The sequence below is a fragment of the Arachis duranensis genome, chromosome 6, assembly GCF_000817695.3.
Source record: "Arachis duranensis cultivar V14167 chromosome 6, aradu.V14167.gnm2.J7QH, whole genome shotgun sequence".
Lineage (NCBI taxonomy): Eukaryota > Viridiplantae > Streptophyta > Magnoliopsida > Fabales > Fabaceae > Arachis > Arachis duranensis.
The window spans coordinates 35,332,732-35,348,729 of NC_029777.3; the positions used below are offsets into that span (position 1 = coordinate 35,332,732).

The 15,998-nt window shown below is 34.7% G+C and overlaps 1 non-coding gene across 1 annotated transcript; it reads left to right on the forward strand.

Moving 5' to 3' along the window:
* The first annotated feature begins 336 nt into the window (after positions 1 to 336).
* Positions 337 to 444, forward strand: LOC127740447 (small nucleolar RNA R71). The gene has a single exon (XR_008001123.1). It is a non-coding gene; the product is annotated as a small nucleolar RNA R71 (small nucleolar RNA).
* The last annotated feature ends 15,554 nt before the right edge of the window (positions 445 to 15,998 follow it).

The window sequence follows — 15,998 nt, forward strand, 5'->3', positions numbered from 1 at the left end:
TTCAGAAGATGCTTCTTTAGTACTGTTGGATGCATTTTGCCATCCATTCAGACTCTGAGAAATCATATTGACTTATTGAGTCAACATTTTGTTCTGAGCAAATATGGCATTCAGAGCATCAATTTCAAGAACTCCATTCCTCTGAGGCGTCCCATTACTCACAGGATTCCTTTCAGAAGTGTACATGAACTGGTTATTTGCAACCATGTCAATGAGTTCCTGAGCTTCTGCAGGAGTTCTCTTCAGGTGAATGGATCCACCTGCAGAATGGTCCAATGACATCTTAGATAATTCAGATAGACCATCATAGAATATATCCAGGATGGTCCATTCTAAAAGCATGTCAGAAGGACACTTTTTGGTCAGTTGCTTGTATCTCTCCCAAGCTTCATAGAGGGATTCACCTTCTTTCTGCCTGAAGGTTTGAACATCCACTCTAAGCTTGGTCAGCTTTTGAGGAGAAAAGAACTTGGCTAAGAAAGTCGTGACCAGCTTATCCCAAGAGTTCAGGCTATCTATAGGTTGAGAGTCCAACCATGTTTTAGCTCTGTCTCTTACAGCAAAAGGAAAAAGCATAAGCTTATAGACCTTGGGATCAACTCCATTGGTCTTAACAGTATCACAGATCTGCAAGAATTCAGTTAAGAACTGAAAAGGATCTTCTGATGAAAGTCCATAAAACTTGCAACTCTATTGCATTAGATAAACTAATTGAGGCTTTAGCTCAAAATTGTTTGCTCCAATGGCAGGGATTGAGATGCTTCTTCAATGGAAGTTAGAATTTAGTGCAGTAAAGTCACCAAGCATCTTCCTTGCACCTCCACCATTGTTATTGGGTTCGGCCATCTCTACTTCTTTTTCGAAAATTTCGGAAAATTCCTCTTTAGAGTGTTGTGTTTTAGCTTCTCTTAGCTTCCTCTTCAGAGTCCTTTCAGGTTCTGGATCAGCTTCAACAAGAATGTTCTTATCCTTGCTCCTGCTCATGTGAAAAAGAAGAGAACAGAAAAGAAGAGGAATCCCCTATGTCACAGTATAGGGATTCCTTTATGTGAGTAGAAGAATAAGAATGAAGGAAGAACAAGAAAAATTCGAACCCAGAGAAGGGAGGGGTTCGAATTTTGAGAAGAGAAGTGTTAGTAAATAAATAAAATAAATAGAAAGAGAGAGAGGGAAATTTGAAAATTAGAAGAAAAGAGAAGAAAAATATTTTTGTTTTTATTTTAATTATTAGTTAGAATTCGAAAATTAAGAAAGGGAATGAAATTAAAAGTTAAAACAATTAGTTAAATAAAAAGATTTTTGAAAAAGAGGAAGGTGGTTTTCGAAAATTAGAGAGAAAAAGTAGTTAGGTGGTTTTGAAAAAGATAAGAATTAGTAAAACAAACAAAAAGTCAATTAGTTTGTTGAAAAAGATTTGAAAATCAATTTTTGAAAAGATAGGAAGTTAGAAAAGATTTTGAAATTGATTTTGAAAAAGATATGATTTGAAAAAGATATGTTTAAAAAGATATGATTGAAATTTATTTTGAAAAAAGATTTGAAAAAAAAATTAAAAAGATTTGATTTTTAAAATTAAAATAGATTACTTGACTAACAAGAAACTAAAAGATATGATTCTAGAATTTAAAGATTGAACCTTTCTTAACAAGAAAGTAACAAACTTGAAATTTTTGAATCAATCACATTAATTGTTAGTAAAGTTTTCAAAAATTATGAAATAAATTTGAAAATCAATTTTTAAAATTTTCGAAAATATTAAGAAAAATGAAAAAGATTTGATTTTTGAAAAAAGAATTGAAAAGATAAGATTTTTGAAATTAAAATTTTGACTTGACTAACAAGAAACAACTTATTTTAAAAATTTTTGACTAAGTCAAACCAAAGATTTTGAAATTTATGAGAGAAATAAGGGAAAGATATATTTTTTATTTTTTTTAAATTTTTAATGAGGAGAGAGAAAATCACAAATATGACCCAAAACATGAAAATTTTGGATCAAATCACATGATGCATGCAAGAACACTTTGAATGTCAAGATGAACACCAAGAACACTTTAAAGATCATGATAAACATCAAGAACTTATTTTTGAAAAATTTTCAAGAAAAGAAAACATGCAAGACACCAAACTTAGAAATTTTTAATGTTTAGACTCTAAGAATTCAAAAATGCATATGAAAAACAACAAAAGACACAAAACAAGAAAATATGAAGATCAAACAAGAAGACTTACCAAGAACAACTTGAAGATCATGAAGAACGCAATGCATGAATTTTCGAAAATTTTTAGAAAAATTAAAACATGCAATTGACACCAAACTCAAAACTTGACTCTAGACTCAAACAAGAAACACAAAAATATTTTTGATTTTATGATTTTATTAATTTTTTTGGATTTTTTTTTCAAAAATTACTTTGAAAAGAACAAAAAAAGAAGAAAATTTTTTTTGAAAACTTTTTGAAAATAAAATATAAATTACCTAATCTAAGCAACAAGATGAATCGTCAGTTGTCCAAACTCGAACAATCCCCGGCAACGGCGTCAAAAACTTGGTGCACGAAATTGTGATCTCAACTGCGCCAACAACTTGGTACACATGATTGCAATCTCAACTCCTTTTTAAACTCCGCACAACTAACCAGCAAGTGCACTGGGTCGTCCAGGTAATAAACCTTACGTGAGTAAGGGTCGATCCCACGGAGATTGTCGGCTTGAATCAAGCTATGGTCATCTTGTAATTCTCAGTCAGGCAGATTCAAATAGTTATGAAGTTTTTATAATTAAAATATAAATAAAACATAAAATAAGATAGAGATACTTATGTAATTCATTGGTGAGAATTTCAGATAAGCGTATGGAGATGCTTTGTTCCTTCTGGATCTCTGCTTTCCTACTACCTCCATTCAATCATTCATACTCCTTTCCATGGCAAGTTGTATGCTGGGTATCACCGTTGTCAATGGCTACCTCCCATCCTCTCATTGAAAATGGTCCAAATGCGCTGTCACCGCACGGCTAATCAGCTGTTGGTTCTCGATCATGTTGGAATAGGATCCATTGATCCTTTTGCGTTTGTCATTACGCCCAACACTCGCGAGTTTGAAGCTCGTCACAGTCATCCCATCACAGATCCTACTCGGAATACCACAGACAAGGTTTAGACTTTCTGGATCTCAAAAATGCTGCCAATTGATTCTAGCTTATACCACGAAGACTCCGATCTTTTGGAATGGAGGCTAAGAGATAAACAGTCAAGCTATTGCAGATAGAACTGAAGTGGTTGTCAGGCACGCGTTCGTAGGTGAGAATTATGATGAGTGTCACGGATCATCACATTCATCAGGTTGAAGTACGAGTGAATATTTTAGAATAAGAATAAGCTTGAACTAAATAGAAAAACAATAGTACTTTGCATTAATTCATGAAGAACAGCAGAACTCTACACCTTAATCTATGGGGTGTAGAAACTCCACCATTGAAAAATACATAAGTGATGATGGTCCAGGCATGGCCGAATGGCCAGCCCCCCAAGTCTAAGGAAAAACATTCCAAAGATGAAAATACAATAGTAAAAAGTCCTATTTATACTAAACTAGTTACTAGGGTTTATAGAGATAAGTAAATGATGGAGAAATCTACTTTCGGGGCCCACTTGGTATGTGCTTGGGCTGAGCATTGAGCTTTACACGTGTAGAGGCTTCTCTTGGAGTTAAACACCAGGTTGCAACCTGTTTCTGGCGTTTAACTCTGGTTTATAACCTGTTTCTGGCGTTTAACTTCAGAATAGGACAGGGAGTTGGCATTTGAACGCCAGTTTACATCATCAAAACTCAGGCAAAGTATGGACTATTATATATTGCTGGAAAGCCCTGGATGTCTAATTTCCAACGCACTTTAGAGCGCGCCAATTGGGTTTCTGTAGCTCCAGAAAATCTACTTTGAGTGTAGGGAGGTCAGAATCCAACAGCATCTGCAGTCATTTTTCAGCCTCTGAATCAGATTTTTGCTCAGGTCCCTCAATTTTAACCAAAAAATACCTGAAATTACAGAAAAATACACAAACTTATAGTAAAGTTCAAAAATGTGAATTTTGCTTGAAAACTAATAAAAATATACTAAAAAGTAACTATAACCTACCAAAAACTACCTAAAAACAATGCCAAAAAGCGTATAACTTATCCGCTCATCAAACACCCATTTCTTTCTTTCATCCAAATACCTAAATCTTTTTCTCCTTGAATATTTATGTTGATTGTGTCTTATGCAATTTTTAGGCAAATGTTTTTTTTTACAATTTTCACCTGATCCCACTATCTGATAGGGTGCATTAGTTTTAAAATTCATACTGAAGTGTAATTTGAGTTTGGAATAAGATTAGGAGTATTAGCAAAAAATATTCTTTAAACCATGAGTCTTTATGAATCTTGATTGAGTTTTTCCTTCCAATTTATTATAGTAAATCCTATTTCAATACTTCTCTATCTTTAGTGATATTTTTCTAGTGGCAAGAGAGATTATTTTCTATCTCAACTCTTAGAAAATTAAAATATTTGAAGTGTTTTCTCTTATAAATTTTATAAATTAGGGACTTTGTTCAAGTTAAAAGCCTCCAACCTTACTTAGCTAGTATAGCAAAGTTGAAAGTCTTTAAATCCTTAAAATTGAGAATTTTTGTGATTTCAGTCTACAAGTAATTTGTCTCTAACCCCACCAAAATTGTAGAATAGATATTTGAAGTTTATCTAACAATATTTCAGATATCTTAAAACAATTTAAAGTGTATATAAAAAAAATAACAGTCACAACTTTTATTAAAATCTCTCTACCACTTGTTGATAAGAGTGTTATTTTCTAGTGTTGTAACTTTTAGTTTATCTGATCCTTAATATAGTTAAAAATATATCCTTTTTTTTTATCTCTGAACAATAGTCACTAGTCTAAGGAATTTATTCTAATTTTCAACATGAGGACCTAGGAGAATGCTAGCTAAATGATCTATATAAGGGCTAGGGTGTTGTTATTAAAAAACACTGAGGATTTGTCTAAATTCATCATTTAGACACTAATCTCCTCATAGACTTGTAAGATATAGATTAAGCTTTGATAATCTTCCTCAGTAGTTTGAGAAAATAGGATTGAATTATTCACAAAAAATAGATATACTGAGAAAATAGGATTGAATTATTCACAAAAAATAGATAATTGATCTTAAGATACCTATAAATAAGTCTCAAACCAAAAAATTTCAGTCTTTATTCTCTTCTATGGAGCAAATAAAGAATACCCTATGCATAAAATAAGAAAAGACAAGGAAAAGAGGATTGTCCCCTCTCAAAAAACATAAGGGACTTGGTTGTGAATCCATCATCCTCAAGAGTTAAGAAAAGATTTATGGAGAAAGCAACTAACTTGATCTTTTTCTCTAAAGCCGTCCTAACTAGTATTCTATTAGTAATATCATCAAATTTCTCCACAATTTTATATATCTCTTCATCTAGATTCTTTAAATGACTTGAAGTAAATTTTTTGAAATAATTATGAGCAATTGTTCTTACTTTTTCTAAATCAATGACTGTGTGGCCCTTTTCATCCTTCCAAAGATGAACTTTGTTTCTTCTCCCTATTTTTAACCTTGGAGTGAAAAAATTTAGTATTTCGATCCCTCTAATTAAGACACTATACTGTTGATTTTTTATGGTTTCAGTGGCTAAGAGAAGGGGGGTTGAATCTTAACCCCTTTTTGCTTAGTAACACTTGCTTGTCTTTTAAACAACTTCTGGTGATTTTTGTCTCGTCCCTAGCCATGAGACTTTTCTTTTTATCTCGTCACTTGGCACAAGATATTTTGCGGTTTTATCTCCTGGGCAGCAGAAACAGAAAATGGAGTAGAAGAGAAGAATAATAACACCCAGATATATCCTGGTTCAGCTGCTAAGTGCAGTGCAACCTACATCCAGTCTCCATCACAACAATGATGGAATTTCACTATAATCTTCTTGATTACAGACTGTAAAGTGCTAACCCAACTTACAAGGGGATTCTCACAGAATCATAAAACACAATACAGATGTACAAAGGAACTCTAAGGACATCTATGGCTTTTTCTTTTAATTTTGCACTCTCTATCTTTTTTCCCTCTATGGATTTTTCATACAAACCTCACTGTTTTCCTTTTTCCATGAGACTCAAGACATGACAAAATTAAACAGAAAAATACAAAACAGAATATATTGAAGGAGAAGAAAATCTGTTAGCTCAGGTAGCTCTGAGAACTCTGTGCCTTGCATTCTCACACTTTCTCCTTACTTCAAACTCTAACTATTCACTCTTACTTATAGAGAGAAGCCTTCACGGTTGAAACCAAACAAACCAAGATAAACTTCTTCTTCTTAAAAAATAAAACCGGTTCGGCCAGAGAGAGAGAAGAGATAACTCATGCAAAACCTAACATGCAATTACCTCTAGTCCTTCCTTGGTCATCAATCTTCATCAATCCGAGCGCTCCATCCTTGGCTTGCTCTCCAAGATGAATTTCTGGCTCTTGATGCTTCATGATGATGATAGCTTCATCTGCTCTAATCTATGCCTCTTCCATCACGTAGCCACCCTAGCTACTTCCTGTGGTGGTTGAGCAGAATCAGAGACAAGCCATCCCTCCAGGGATCTTCTCCTTGCTGGCCGAATCTCCTTCAACCATTTTTGGTATGAAGAAGCCAAGATCTCATCACCATATCTTACCATAAGTGATGAAAATCTTAGTCACTACATTTTTTATGTTTTCTTGCCATCATTGTGATGATCTTTTTGCATGCTTTTTCTTCTTTCCGATAGCTCAATGTAGCTTCCATGGCTGGCTGTGTAAGGACCGAAAAGAGATGAAGAAAGTTGAGAGAGAAGAAAGAGAAATTTGAACATTAACTAATGAATTTTGATAAAGCAAATTAAATGTCCACTTCCCTTTGCTGAGCAACATGTAGCTTAATGATGTCCATCAAATCAATGACCAACTCTCTCTCATATTTCCAATGCATGTATTAACTTCACTTTAATGAAATTTGAATTCTACTAGAAATGGATTCCGTTGGAAGCTAGAAGCAATACATTTGCTTTCTCTCAAACTTGATTTCGGACCAAACATTGGATTATGTAGCTACAATTATCAATTTGGGCTTGTAGCAATAATGGTTCAATTTTGGCCCAATAACAAGAATAATAATTCAGCCATACTTCATTGGATATTTTTGAATTAATGCTGAATAACTTCACACTTGGACTTCTATCATTTCATTTAATTTTCGGCCCAATAAAAACCTATATTGCAAAATTATTTATTTAAAAAATAAGAGTTAGAATCAATTTAATAATTTTGCAATTAATAAAATTAATAATGTTTAATCATCACAAATTTAGAGTTTTCAAACTCATCGATTTTTTTTCCAATATCTTTTTTCCTATTTCGAAGAATCCTCCAATTTTGTCTCCATAACCTAAATAGCAACTTGATTTGCTTGATCTTCTTTTTTAGATTTTGCAGCCAATTTTTCTTTAGAGCTTGAAATTTTGACCTGTGAATTAATTAGGGAATTCCTTTGCCATTCAACAAGTCAGTGTCTACAATTCTTCATTATTCTAGATAGCATGGTCATAGGTGATCCTTCTTTTTCTTGACTTTAAGTTTGTCTAACTAAAGAAACCATATTTACTTTCACACCACCTCTCCTGGAATTGAAATCTTCTCTTAAATTTTCTTAATTGTCTATCAACATTTAATATTAATGGTATATGATCAGACACGATTTTAATTAAGTGCGAGACAAAAGCATTTGGAGATTCTTCTCTCCACTCATTAGTAGCCAACACCCTGTCAAGTCATTCTCTAATCAAATTATCTCTAAACTGCCAATTGCGCCAAGTAAACTTCTCCTCTTCATTACCCAAATCAATTAAGAAAAAATATAAATAGACAATGAAAATATTAAACAATGTGAACAATAAATATGTCAAATGTTTAATTCAATAGGTGTGCAGATGATTATAATCATTATTTTTAATTGGATGGTTATTTCTTTTGATTCAGTTTACTCATGCACAGTTAATAATGGGTGGATGTTCAATGTATTAGATGTGCAGATAATTATCCGAATATTAAGGTTTAGGGGATAATTTGAGAATGGAGTATTTTTTTTACTTTATTGGACCAATTTTAGAGCCTATTATTCACATTGTTCACAAAAGTAATTGTCTACTTGACAAAATCCATCAATTAATTCTTCAACATTAATGAAATCATTAAATTTCTTGATTGAGTGAGGTAGGTGATTTGGTCTTCCACCTTCCTTTTCATAGTGCGTCCTTATTGCATTAAAATTCCTATAAAAATAACCTTATTCCCTCCTCCCTTAATCAATTCTAGAATTCTGGAGAACTAATCACTCTTTCTTACTTCATTCTTGTGCAAATACACTCTAAATATCTTTCATGGTTGACTAGTTCGTTGATTCTCTCCTCTAAAGTGAATTAAACACTGTCTTATGCTTTGTTTGTTTGAGTGGAAAATGGAAGGAAAGAAAAGGGAGGAAAGAAAATGGGAAGGAAAATGATTATTTTTCATTGTTTGGTTGAAGAGGAAAATTGAGGGGAAAGAAAATGGATGGAAAAAAAACTGGTGGGGCCCACCAATTTTTTTCTCTCCAACATTGGAAAGAAAATGGAGAGAAAACTAATGTTTCTCTCTCTACTTCCAATACTACCCCTTCACTTTTTTCAATATATATTATAATATAGGGGTAAAATTGTCTTTTTATAACATTTCTTTCCTTCTTATTTTCCTTTCAACCAAACACATCTAAAGAAAATAAAAATCCACTCAATTTCTTTCCTTTTCTTTCTTTCCTTTCTATTTCCTTTCTCTCTATTTCTTTCCTTTCAACCAAACATAGCCTTAATTAAGAATTTGGATATTCACCCCTTTATTCCTTTCAAGCAATTGCCAATCCTCCATCTTGTGCTATCGAATTCACGGTATAAACTGGTTGAAAATTAACTCTTCTTAACACACCCTCCATTGTCGAGGCATTGTTTTTAGTCTCAAAAATGATCACGATGAGCGGATAATTTATACGCTTTTTGGCATTATTTTTACATAGTTTTTAGTATGTTTTAGTTACTTTTTATTATATTTTTATTAGTTTTTATGCAAAAATCACATTTCTGGACTTTACTATGAGTTTGTGTGTTTTTTGTTTTTGTAATCTCATGTATTTTCTGGCTGAAATTGAGGGACCTGAGCAAAAGTTTGATTTAGAGGTTGAGAAAGGACTGTAGATGCTGTTAGATTCTGACCCTGCTACACTCGAAGTGGATTTTCTGGAGCTATAGAAGCCCAATTGGTGCGCTCTCAATTGCATTGGAAAGTAGACATCTTGGACTTTCCAGAAATGTATAATAGTCTATACTTTTCCCGAGATTTGATGGCCCAAACTGACGTTCAAACGCCAACCAGAGACCCTTTTCTGGCGTAAAATGCCGGAACTGGTACCAGAGCTGGAGTTAAACGCCCAAAGTGGCATCCAAGCTGGCGTTTAACTCCAGAAAAGGCCTATGCATGTGTAAAGCTCAATGCTCAGCCCAAGCACACGCTAAGTAGGCCTCGAAAGTGAATTTCTGCACTATCTGCACTTAGTTACTTATTTTCTGTAATCCCTAGTAACTAGTTTAGTATAAATAGCACTTTTTACTATTGTATTAGGAACTTTTTGGAGAATTTTATGCGATTTCTTATTTGGGGGGAGGCTGGCAATTCGGTCATGCCTAGACCTTCTTCTCTTATGTATTTTTCAACGGTGGAGTTTCTACACCTCATAGATTAAAGTGCGGAGCTCTGCTGTTCTTCATGAATTATTGCAAGTACTATTATTTCTCTTTCAATTCACACTTACTTCTTCTCCAAGATATACTCTCGTACTTAATTCAGTTAAGTCAGAATAAAGTGGTGACCCGTGACAATCACCCACTATCTTCGTTACTCGCTTAGCCAAGATCCACGTGCCTGACAACCACAAGCGGTCTATATGATGTTCAATGTATTCATTGGACGACAGCCGAAGTATAGTCTCTTGGGTCTCTGATCCACGGACCGAGTCCGTGAGGTTAGAACTTTCGTGGTATAGGCTAGAACCAATTGGCAGCATTCCTGAGATCCAGAAAGTCTAAACCTTGTCTGTGGTATTCCGAGTAGGATCTGGGAAGGGATGACTGTGACGAGCTTCAAACTCACGAATGTTGGGCGCAGTGACAGTGTGCAAAAAGATAGAGTGATCCTATTCCGACACAAGTGAGAACCGACAGATGATTAGTCATGCGGTAGCTGTGCCAGGTATTTTTCATCCGAGATGAGAGATCCGACAGATGATTAGTTGTACAGAAACCTTAGCTGGACCATTTTCACTGAGAGGACGGATGGTACCCATTGACAACGGTGATCCACCAACATACAGCTTGCCATGGAAGGGAGCACGCATGATTGGACGAAGACAATTGGAAAGCAGAAGTTCAGAAGCAACAAAGCATCTTCAAATGCTTATCTGAAATTCCCATCAATTAATTACATGAGTATCTTTATTTTAATTTACATTCTATTTATCGTTCAATTATCAAAACTTATAACCAATTGAATCCGCCTGACTAAGATTTACAGGATGACCATAGCTTGCTTCAAGCCGGCAATCTCCGTGGGATCGACCCTTACTCGCGTAAGGTTTTATTAGTTGGACGCCCCAGTGCACTTGCTGGTTAGTTGTACCAGAGTTGTGAAAAGTGTGAATTACAATTCCGTGCACCAGATCACCACCTCGAGGTTATGAGACTTAATAATCCCTTTAATATTATGAATTATCAAGAATTTTTTCAAATCGTTACAGTTTCACGTCACTATTTTCATACCTCCTATGATTTCAATTGTTGGGTGGCACTTTTTTACATTTCAGTTGATCTTTTTAGCACTATTTGTTGTTGCCAGTTTTATCCTCTGTTGATCTTCTTTTTATCATTATGGAAAGGTAAGATAAAAAATTTGTTATTTGTCAAAAATTTACATTTATCTATATTTGTTACACAAACACTAAAGTAAAGACAGATGAAAAATGAGAATTTGAACATAAAAAAGTTTATAGCTTTATTTGCTAGAGATAGATAATAATGTTTTCAATCACATTGCTAATTAGACTCGTGTTAATACTATATAGTATCAAATTGAATCTTTATATGCTTTGAAGTCTAGACACAATAAATCGTGCATATGTTGATGAATCTAAAATACAAGAAAGGGTTACTAATATTATATCGTAGTGGTCTATATGTGTCAATGAGAGAAATTAGAATTGAATGTCGATATTAATAAGAATTCTCTCATTCTCTTCATCTCTTCTACTATATTGTATTATTTTTGTAATTATGTTTTTTACAACAAAATTTTCAATTTCAATATTGCATAATTAAAACTCCTTCTTCCTTTGTATTTTATTTTTCGTTCTAATTAAACTAAAGTATTTAGTAAGATTTTCAAAATCAAATCGATCAACAAATGATTTTGTTTACCAATTTAGTTTATTAGTTTAATCGGTTCAACCAAAGTTTAATTGAAATAACCGAATTATAATAACGTGATATACTAAATTATAAATAAACACAAATAATATAAATATAAATAATTATTGTATTCTTTTAAGATAAACATAAATATTTCTCATATATATAAATATTTTGTAATTATTTTTAGTCTATTATACCAAAAAAAATTATAATAAAAATATTATAAAACTTATTAATTTTATAAAGATTAAATTATCCATTAAAATACTATAACCCAAAAGGTATTAGTAAGAAGGTAAATAAAATATATTATAAATAAGAAAGCAAAGAGCAAAATAATATATTAAATTAACAGTGCATCAAATAAATTTTATCTAGCAAATTTTGTGTTAGTAAAATTAAAACAAAATTTAAAGCAAACAAAATTTAAAATTTTCAACAAAATAATCCACAACATAATAAAAAATTAAAAATCACAACCAATAGTATCAGTTCTAAATTATTTAATAAGCAAATTGCTAATAAAAATAACAAAAAATTAACTTGTCAAAACAGCTTAACAGCAGCATTAATATTTGAAAAATGAGTTTCCAAAAAAAATACAGCACATAGAAAAGTTTACTTAGAATAATTTTATGTCAACGAATAAGAGCACTAAAATAAAATTTATTATTGATAATAATTAAAAAAATACAAACACACATTAATAAAATAGAGACAAGTGAAGAAAGTAACTGAATTATGCACCTTTGCACTCTAATGTTAATTTTGCACAGCACCTCCAACCGACTAATAAAACCATTTCAAATAAAAATAAGTAACTAATTAAAATTTAGAATTGAAAACAAAATCGAAAAGTAGGGTTAGGGTTCAAAACTAAAAGGGGTTAGGGTTTCTATACTTTCAAGTTATTGGACTAGTCAAACAAAATAAGTTACCAGTAGACAAAAATCATAAATTTTCGGTGTAAATAGATTAACACAATCAATGCACTCCTATCAACATTCTTATTTAAACTACTAAAATTTTCACACAAAATATAAGTATATAACAAAATCAGAATATCAAAACAATTAGATAATATCATGAGTGAACAATTTAACTATGGTCACATTCAAATAAACTAATGATACTAATTTTTCAAGGATAAAAAGGGACGGGGTAAAGAAGTATAGGATTAGAGTTTAGCAAATTTCAATAAGTCAAAAAAAAATAGAAGAAAAAAGGGAAGAAGACATACCTGGATGAAAGAAGAAAGGTAGCATTGCAGTTGACGGAGGCAAGTGGTGTCGACAACGAACGATAAAGGCAGCAAATCGCAGGGGAGAAATAAGCTCCTTCATGGTAGAAACAAACTCTAAGTGGACACTCCTCGACGACGACGACGATGGCTGAAGTCGTGTGAAGCAGTTGATAACGGCAAAATGGCAACGAATGGTGGCGATTTGGTAGGGGTGGCAAACAGGCCTAAACCCGCTAGGCCGGCCCACGTAACCTACCAAAAAAGGCAGGTCGGGCTGGATTTTCGGGGACCACCATATAGTAAAAGCCCACCTAACCCGTACCGCTTAAACCGCGGGCTTTGGCGGAACGGGGCGGGCTTCGCCGCGGGGCTGAGTATATTTTTGGGAGTAAAGTACCAACTCGGTCCATGTCCATTTCACAGAATGACATCGCGACCCTTAACCAAAAACACGATCCATTTCGGTCCGTGACCCTGTGCTCCGTCTGCCAACGCGGTCCTTCTGAGACTTTCACAGCGAAAACTCGACGAAAATTACTGACGTGTGTAGGCGAGTGGATGACATGGATGGCTTGGGTGGTTACGTGGAAGATGGAATCCCACGTGGCTATTAATCTTGGGAAATCCAACAAGGATAGAACTTCCAATTAATCTTCTCCTAGCCAAGGCTTTTTATTTCAATTGCATAAAACCTCTTGTTAATTTTCCTTGCTTTAAATTATAATTAATTATTTTATCATTCCTCATTCTAAAAATTCTCAGAAAAACCCATAACCATTAGTAACACACTTCCTTGCAATTCCATGAGACGACCCGAGGTTTGAATACTTCGGTTTATTTTTATTGGGTTTGTTATTTGTGACAAACAATTATTTTGTATGAAAGGATTATTGTTGGTTTAGAAACTATACTTTCAATGAGAATTTATTTGTGAAATTATAAACCACACAAAAATCCGTTCATCAAAATGGCGCCGTTGCCGGGGAATTGCAAACGTGTGCCTTATTATTGGTTATTTTAAATATTTGCTTTTTGCTTGTTTGATAGTTTTTGTTAGTTTAGGAATTAGTTGCTTATTTTTACTAGTTTTGTTTGTATTTTCTTTAGCTACTATGAACTCTCACCCCTTTGGCTATGAGTTGGGTTACAATTATGTTGCAAGAAGAGGAGATTACAATGAGAATATGCATCAAGGTTGGGACAATCAAAGATGGGAGGAAGCACAAGGATTTGATCAACCCTCTTGGCAACAACCTCCTCTGGTCTCATATAGGTATAACTCCAATCCTAATGCATACCAATCTAATGGATGTGGTAGTCCTAGTTGTACATGTCACCAACCACCACCACATGCTTATGGACCACCTCCTCAACATAATTTTGAACCACCATACTCACAAGCACCTTACCACCAAACACCCACATATGACCCTAATTCTTACCCACCATACCAAGAGCCTTATGAGCCATACTTAGAACCACCACCTCAATATACACCATCTCTATATCCTTATCAAGAAGAACCACCCCCGTACTATAAGCCCTTTCTCCCAACAAATGAACCCTCCTATCCACCCCAACCTCCATTGCATAACAACACTCTTCGTGTTATTCACCAAGGGCAGCAGAAGCTTCAAACCACACTTACCTCTACTCTCACCAGTCTCACCTCTGCTTTTCAAGCTCTTATATCTCGTGTGGACCTATCCTTTACTCCCAATACTCAACCTTCAAGCTTTAGTGCACCACCACCCTTCATGCAAGAGCACCCACATCCATCAATCCAAGAGCAACATGATCCCAATGATGCTACTGACCCAGAACAAGAGCGAAGAGATTGTCTTAGGGACGTAATGGATCGGTTGTATGCACACATACTTCAAGAGAAGCAAGAGGAAGCCCAAAAGGTGGAGGTAGGAGAAACCCTTGAAGATGAAGTAGTTGACAAACTAGTGAAGGGTGAACAAGAGGAAAGCTCCATCATTGAAGACAACTCTACACTAAGTGATATCAAAGAGGAGTTTGATTTTGTATTAGAGCAAGTGGAGAAAGCCGAAATTATCAAAGAAGCAGAAGTGGTTGAAGACTTAGGAGATGCGGAACCTCCATGGGAACCTCAAGTCATTAAGCCTCCTTCTAAGGAGTTTGAAATTGATGTTGAGGATGGTGCACAACCTCCAAGGTATATCATGGTTGAAGACTTTGAAGAGGTTGATCAAGAGATGGAGTCAATCATTGATGAATCCTTATCTACAATTGAATTCTCTCCCATGCCCTTGGTAAGAAATGAAGAAGAGATTGAATTGGAAGAAAGCTACCAAGAGGAAGAGGTTAAAATTGAAGAAGCTGGCAAAGAGGTGGAAGTTGTCAAGGAAGAACACGAGGGGGTGGAGCTTGCAAGATCATTAGAAACACCTCCCCCAAAGCCATTACCATCCATACAACATTCAAGTGGGTAAAATTATTATTTAACCTTTACTTTCTGGTGCGCGAAATTGTGATCACTACAACTCCGCACAACTAACCAGCAAGTGTACTGGGTCGTCCAAGTAATAAACCTTACGCGAGTAAGGGTCGATCCCACAGAGATTGTTGGTATGAAGCAAGCTATGGTCACCTTGTAAATCTTATTCAGGCAAACTCAAATGGATATGGGTGATATATGAATAAAACATAAAGATAAAGATAGAGATACTTATGCAATTCATTGGTGGGAATTTTAGATAAGCGCAAGAAGATGCTGTGTCCCTTCCGTCTCTCTGCTTTCCTACTGTCTTCATCCAATCCTTCTTACTCCTTTCCATGGCAAGCTTAAGCAAGGGTTTCACCGTTGTCAATGGCTACCTCCCATCCTCTCAGTGAAAATGTTCAACGCGCTCTGTCACAACACGGCTATTCATCTGTCGGTTCTCAATCAGGTAGGAATAGAATCCAGTGATTCTTTTGCATCTGTCACTAACGCCCCGCATTCAGGAGTTTGAAGCACGTCACAGTCATTCAATCATTGAATCCTACTCAGAATACCACAGACAAGGTTAGACCTTCCGGATTCTCTTGAATGCCGCCATCAGTTCTAGCCTATACCACGAAGACTCTGATCTCACGGAATGGCTGGCTCGGTTGTCAGGCGAGCGCTCGGTTGTCAGGCGATCAACCATGCATCGTG